The following is a 6,588-nucleotide window of genomic DNA, read 5'->3' as shown; positions in this document are numbered from 1 at the left end:
TCCGGTCCCCCCCACCCCTCACCCCCCACCCCCATGCACACCAACCCTGGCGGCGTCCCCGAAGGCTGGCGGGCTGTTCCGGGTGCTCTGGAGGAAGGGGCCGGCGGCCGCTCTAGAGGACTGTCTATCGGCTCGCACTGCACACCTCGCCCTGTTTCCCATCAAGGAAACCAGAAGTGCCTAGGCCACACGCCTCCGTGGAGGGACCGCAAGGCGACACGGAAGAAGGCCCAGGAGGCGGGCGAGGGCTGCCCCCGCACCCACGGGTCGGACGGTCGGGACTCGGACACGCTCGGTGACCCAACTGCAACCTGGCCCTGGACGGGCCCAGCAGGCCGCACGGACTCACCTGTAAGCCTGCGGTCGTTTTGGCCTCGGTGGCAGCGACACTCCTGCGGCGACACCACGCGTTCGGATAGACAGAGCGCGGAGCCCCCTTGGCCCTGGGCTGGCAGCGCTTCCGAGGTGCTGGCGCTGGGCCTCCCGGGGTGGGGGGTGGGGGTCAGTCGTCAGTCTGACCCCAGGAAACAGTCCTCAGTCCCTGCGCAGTCCCGCCAGGAGCCTGCGCGAGGCGCCTGCGCACGTGCTCCCCTAGAGCGCAGGCGCGCGGGGCGGGTCCCGGTGCCGCTGACTGGCTGCAGGGAGGCCACGGCGCCCACGTGGCGGCCCCGGACACGGGGTTCAGCGAGCGGCCTAAGGGGTCGCGGCCAGGCGACAGAAAGGTCCGGACACCACAGGAGCTGGCCAGGGGGGATTCCAGAAGGTTCTGAAGAAGAGAAGTCCAGCCTCCTGCGGACCCGCGCTCCGCGGAGAAGTCTCCCTCCCGTCCCGTCCAGGGGCTTGAGAAACCGACTGCGACGGAGCTGAGACGCGGGCGGGACGCGGGGAGGGGCCGCTGGAGCCCGAGGACTCAGCAGGTGGACACCCCCCCCTGGGAAGGCTGCCGCTGGGCGGGGCGCTGGAGTCCGCGCCTGCGCGGGGGTGTCCAAGGCCCGGGGGTCGGGCCTGGAGCGCCCTGACCGCCCTCCGCCCTCCCGTCTGTGCGTCCGACTTCGTGGGAAGGTTGCATGATCCGTCTTTGCCTCAACTTACTTTTAGACTGCTTAAAAACCAACAAACACCAAAACAACACCAACAACAAAAACCACCTAGATTGCTTCTCAAAGAATGCTGAATAAATTTTCTCTAAAGCTAAAAAAATGAAAGAAAATAAAAAGGCAATGCCTAATAAATATGCTACGTGATTCACTCAGGAAACAAAGGCCTGGGAAATTGGAGCACCAGCGTTTGAAAGGAAGGCCAACGTGGCGGGTCGCGGCTGGATCACGCGCGGTGGTGAGACCCCTGGCGGTGGTGCGAGGACCCCCCACGTGTTCTGTCACTGCGTGCTGTGTGGTGGCCCTACTGCCGGAACGCTCACTGGTAGTGAATGGGGCTGTCGGATCTGCGGGAGCAAATGACAAGGTGTTTCAGCCATTCAAGAATTAGAATAGAAATAGTGGCCAGGAAAAAAAAAAAAAAAAAAAGAAGGGGTTGACTCCCAAAAAACCCCCGTCACTTGAGATTCAAGTAATGGTCTAAGAAAAAAGAAAAGAAGAAAGATGGGCTGAAAGCCGTGTGTAAAAACCAGAGGGTCTCCTGTGTAGCCTGCAGGTAGGCTCTTATCTTCTGCATTGGAAGTTTAGAGAAAGCCAAGGGCAAGTGTAGGAACAAGCATCAGGTGGCCAAGTGCCAAAGAATAGCATGTCACTAATCAAGGTGGTTTTGCTACCACTATCAGGACCGTGATTGGGGAAGAATGGGACTGTAATATCTGGGATGGGGACATATGGATTCCGTGTCCTTAGGATCTCGAACACCCGGGTTCACCTGAAGCCTGTGATCCTTCAGAAGTGACCCACCATGTCCCTGCAGGGTGAGTATCCCAGTCTTATTTGAAGATAATTAAGATGTTTTTGTCCTAGAGTACCACCTTCTACTCAGGGCTCTTCCCTACTTTTTTTACAGGACAGGAAGTTTCTACATACTGTTAAGCACTGAATAATCCAGCCAGGAACATAGTAGGTCTGATACAAGACAAAGGGGACTCTACCCCTAAGGGGGGCCAGACTGACACAGTATGAACTGACAGCAGCTAGCAGGCATATGCAGGAGACTAGATTCTGAGGGTGGTTATTTTGGGAACTAGGAGGCAATATTGGATAATGGAGAGGTTTTTGTTTAGTTTGGTTTGTTTTTTTGGAGCATCTTTCCAAGGTTCTAGTATTTATACCCTGGCAACTACCTACGTGATACTAGTTTCTAGCACGTGGTGCTGGTTCCTAGAAGTATCTGTAGAACAGCGGTCCATATTGCATGACATTTAAATATCCAAATTACCATGGCACACTGTAGAGAAAGAATTTAAAAGGCCCAGGGAGGTGGCCACACGCTGCCCAGGGTGCCCTGCATCATTGGATGGCGTGAATGTAAAATACTCAGCCTTTTGTCTCCATGTGGGACACAGTTGCTGACTTGACTCCAGACCCCTCATAGGGTTGGCCGGTGCTGTTGTTGGAACCTCATAGATCACCTTTTCCCTTTGGTCTATCCTGCTTCCTTCCTCCCCTTTCCGTAGGGATTCATTCCAGTTGCTCTCCATCATAAGCGTCCTGCACACTGTTCATCTCAGGGTGAGCCTCCTGCAGAAGCCAGTTTGTAATGTATGGTTACAAGCGTCTGGAGACAAATTTACAGGTGAGTGAGCACCACGTGCGAATCAGCACACCAACATTCAGATTATAGAATTAAGTATCGCCGTTGCCATTTGATGAATAAAGTATTGAGAGTTTCAGGTTATAATACTTGTTCGTGATTAACTATATTAACTACACAAGGGTCATGGTTTTTTTTGTTTTGTTTTTTTTTTTTCCTGCCACACTGTTCTCTATATAATGGCTTCTCCAAAACGGATCTTCAGAAACCTCGTGGTTACACAAAGCTTTGGTAAGAGTCAAGAGAACAAAGCTTAGTGACATCCACCCTACTTAAGCCAAAGCAAAACCACCATTATCCGTTTTAATATTGTGACAAATGGTTTTGTTCAAAAGAGATGCTGCTGCTTCCAAAAAACCCAAAAAACAACTGGAAATCACTGCCCTTCCATGACAAAATACAATTCACTGAGCGTTAGCAGAAATTGAAAGTGAATTATCATCCTGAATATCTTAACACACATACACACACACCCATTGTAGCTATTAAGAGGCACAAAATGATATTTCCTAACTTTTCTTTATCTGCATTTTAGTTAATTGTATTTTTGTTAATTCCACTGTGGTTAAGTTTATCAAGATTATTATATCCTATGCTCTTGGTAATTATAATGCTTATAATAATAGCATCAATCGCTTTACTATAGTATTTATGAGTATAAATGTACTGTGAGAAAACAAACAATTTTGAAATCCAAAGGGTCTAAGAATATAAATGTTGAACTGGAACATAAAATGTCTATAATAATTTCCGTTTTTTGAGGTGCATTTAAGGTCAATGTTACAAAGATGACTGTGCACACAGAACGTTTATGGGATGCCTGGATATCAATTATTTCATGGAGAATTATATCTTAAAATTATATTTTTTGACTCCAAATATCCCCAGGGTGATTTTCAGTAAACTGGATTTCCACTTTACAAGTATAAAATTCTTTAGATGTTTAATTTTATGTCATAGGATGTATACTTTTATGTATTACTTGATATTTTAATATAATCGAAAATAAAATAAGCCAAAATGGAACAAAACAACAAAATGTAGAGAAATAGTTCTACTCAATGAACAAAGATGATATTAGGCACATTTGAACAACCAGATGCCCACATCTGAAGCAATTTTTATTTTGCTCACAAAATAGAAGTAACAGTCAAGTTTAGTGTGACAGCTGAAGTACTACGTTCATGGGAAAGGAATTCCATTTTCAATATTTCAGAAATGCTAACTTGGTTTATATATTTTCAAAAGTTTTTGAGGAAATAATCAGAATATCAAAAAAAGTTACCGGCTGTAAAGTACAAAAAAACTTCAATTTCAGCAAACCTCAAGACTTCATGTTTCTGAATCAGAAGGTCAAATACTTAAGCAAGATAATCTTTGAGGTTCAATTTGAGAGAGGTATCCACCTTTGATCCAGTCATTGTGAACAGCAGGAGTATATTACAAGTATAGCTACTAGGTATCCACCTAAATGACCGGTGTTGAGAGTAAACTTTGCAGAGAGAGGGAGTCAAGGTGAGCTTGGAAAATAGTTTATAAGAGATATGTTCAGGTGAAGAAAGAGAAAAGAGATACAGATGGAGATGGAGAGAAAGGTCAGTAGTTTCTCTTCATTTGATTAATTAATTTTGTTATTATTTTTTAATTGAAGTATAGTTAACACACAATGTTACATTAGTTTCCGGCATACAACGTAGCGATCCGACAAGTCTATAGGTTATGCAGCGCTCATCCCAAGCAGAGTTATTCGGTGTCACCATCCAATGCTATCTGACAATACCATGCGCGGTATTCCCTGGGCTGTGCCTTTTATCCCTGTCACCTACTCAAGGAATTTCTCTTTCAGACCCAGAGAAATCTAGAATCCATGCTAGATGATGATCACTCCCTAGGACCATACCTTCTCTTCTCCGTCTCCTTTGTTAACTATTGCAGTAGCTTTCTAACTACCCCAGGCTCCGCTCTTCATTCTCTTCACTTTGTTTTCAATAACAGACAAAGAATGTGCTTCTAAAATTGCAAAAGAATTATGGCATTTATTTCCCTAAAACTTCTTAAGGACTCCCCACTGCCCCTGAGAGCAATGCCAGAAATCCTTAGTTAAGTAACGTTAAGTAATGTCGTAGACTTCCCCAGCCTCATTTGCTTACATATTTTTCCTTGCTCAATGTGTTTTATCAAGGTGACTTTCCTCAGTCCCTACAAACTGGGTGTGTGATTTCCTCTGCCCCCTTTCTGAATTCATTAACTCCTACTTCTCTTCATCTCTCCACTCAATTCTTAAGTTCTTCTGGGGCCCTTCCATGATCCCTACAGACTGTGTCTGATTCCGGATATACACTGTCAACTCTTGATTTTTAAAAAATGTCTATCTTTCCTTATTACAAAGTTTTCTGTGCTCAGTTAATGTCAGACTCCACTAATAAACCACACATTCTGTGAAGGCAGACCATAGGTCTATTTTTATTGCCTTTTTGGTTTTTCCATCCAGCACAGAAAATCTCAACAAATGTTTGGGTGATCACATGAGTGATTAAGTAAATAAAAATAATTGCTTCTTATCGTATGAGTATTGGATCCAATTGAATCCTAGTTCACATGGGAGTTCTTGGGTTAATCTAATCATGAATTTATTTCCTGTTCCCAGGAATAAAACTCAGAGTAGAGGCTCCCAAAAAATAAACAAATAAAGAGGACGAGGAGCTCTTGACACAAGAAATAATCCAGAGCCACACTTTGTATGATCCCATGGTACATTATACATGGTCTCTGTAAACGGTGCCCCCTGGAATAGAGAAGCCATACCCAAAGCTCCTAGAGATTCCTGACTCTATATGATGGGTAAAATACTGGTAAAAGTAGTAAGTTTTACTACTACTTCCTATCTTTTCTGGGCCCAGTTTTTTTTTTTTTTAATTTTTTTTTTTTTTTTTTAACGTTTATTTATTTTTGAGACAGAGCATGAACAGGGGAGGGGCAGAGAGAGAGGGAGACACAGAATCTGAAACAGGCTCCAGGCTCTGAGCTGTCAGCACAAAGCCCGACGCGGGGCTCGAACTCACGGACCGTGAGATCATGACCTGAGCTGAAGTCGGACGCTTAACTGACCAAGCCACCCAGGCGCCCCAAGGGCCCAGTTTTTAAAAATAAAGGCAAAGGTAGGGGAGAAGAAAGGGATCCCTAGCTAAAGAGGAGAGATTATATTTTATGGCATATTCTAATGCAGGTGGTGTAATGCAGCTGATAGTAGGTACAGAAACAGTGGGGCATTTTCCTACTAGTTTGCGAGTCCTAGAGGAATGAATCACATGCTTATATTTTATTTTATTTTTTCATATGCTTATACTTTAAACATAAATGCAAGATGTATGGTTATTATAACATTTCATCAGCTGGATTTATAGTTAAGATTTCAGGCCACAACTAAACTAGGGGAATGTCTAGTGACCAAAGAAAAGATTTTGTTATAAATTGGTATTTGGCGGGAGGGCTCCAACCCACAAACGGAGTTTCAGGGACTCCTAACAGGCTAACAGTGGTACGTGTTGCCATAGAAATGAGCGGGTAGTAAGTAGCCCTGGGTGTGGAGAGGATCCATTTGGATTGAGGTGTTTACGGATATACATACTCCACAGATTGCATTTAATCCTCCTATGTATCTGGTAAAGTAGGTTATACTCTGCCTCTATTTTATAGGTGAGGAAAACTTACCCATGGTCACTCACTAAGTGAAGAAACCAGGATTCAAACAAAACAAAACAAAAACACCTCACATTCATAGCCGCTATTTCAGAAATGATCTCTATTACCAGTGATGTTAATTAGTAGAAATTC

General features: G+C 44.8%; 1 long non-coding RNA gene across 1 annotated transcript in view; it reads left to right on the top strand.

Annotated features, from left to right (window-relative positions):
• The first annotated feature begins 1,536 nt into the window (after nt 1–1,536).
• The window catches only part of LOC122210825, a 34,875-nt gene continuing 29,823 nt past the window's right edge, over nt 1,537–6,588 (top strand). The window contains exons 1-2 of the long non-coding RNA XR_006198286.1: nt 1,537–1,915; nt 2,618–2,736. This is a non-coding gene — a long non-coding RNA (uncharacterized LOC122210825). The remainder of the gene's footprint in view (nt 1,916–2,617; nt 2,737–6,588) is intronic.

This window comes from Panthera leo, chromosome F2 (genome assembly GCF_018350215.1).
Source record: "Panthera leo isolate Ple1 chromosome F2, P.leo_Ple1_pat1.1, whole genome shotgun sequence".
In the NCBI taxonomy this organism is placed as follows: domain Eukaryota; kingdom Metazoa; phylum Chordata; class Mammalia; order Carnivora; family Felidae; genus Panthera; species Panthera leo.
Note: the sequence above shows the minus strand (reverse complement) of the source record. Positions and strands in the feature narration are given on the sequence as shown.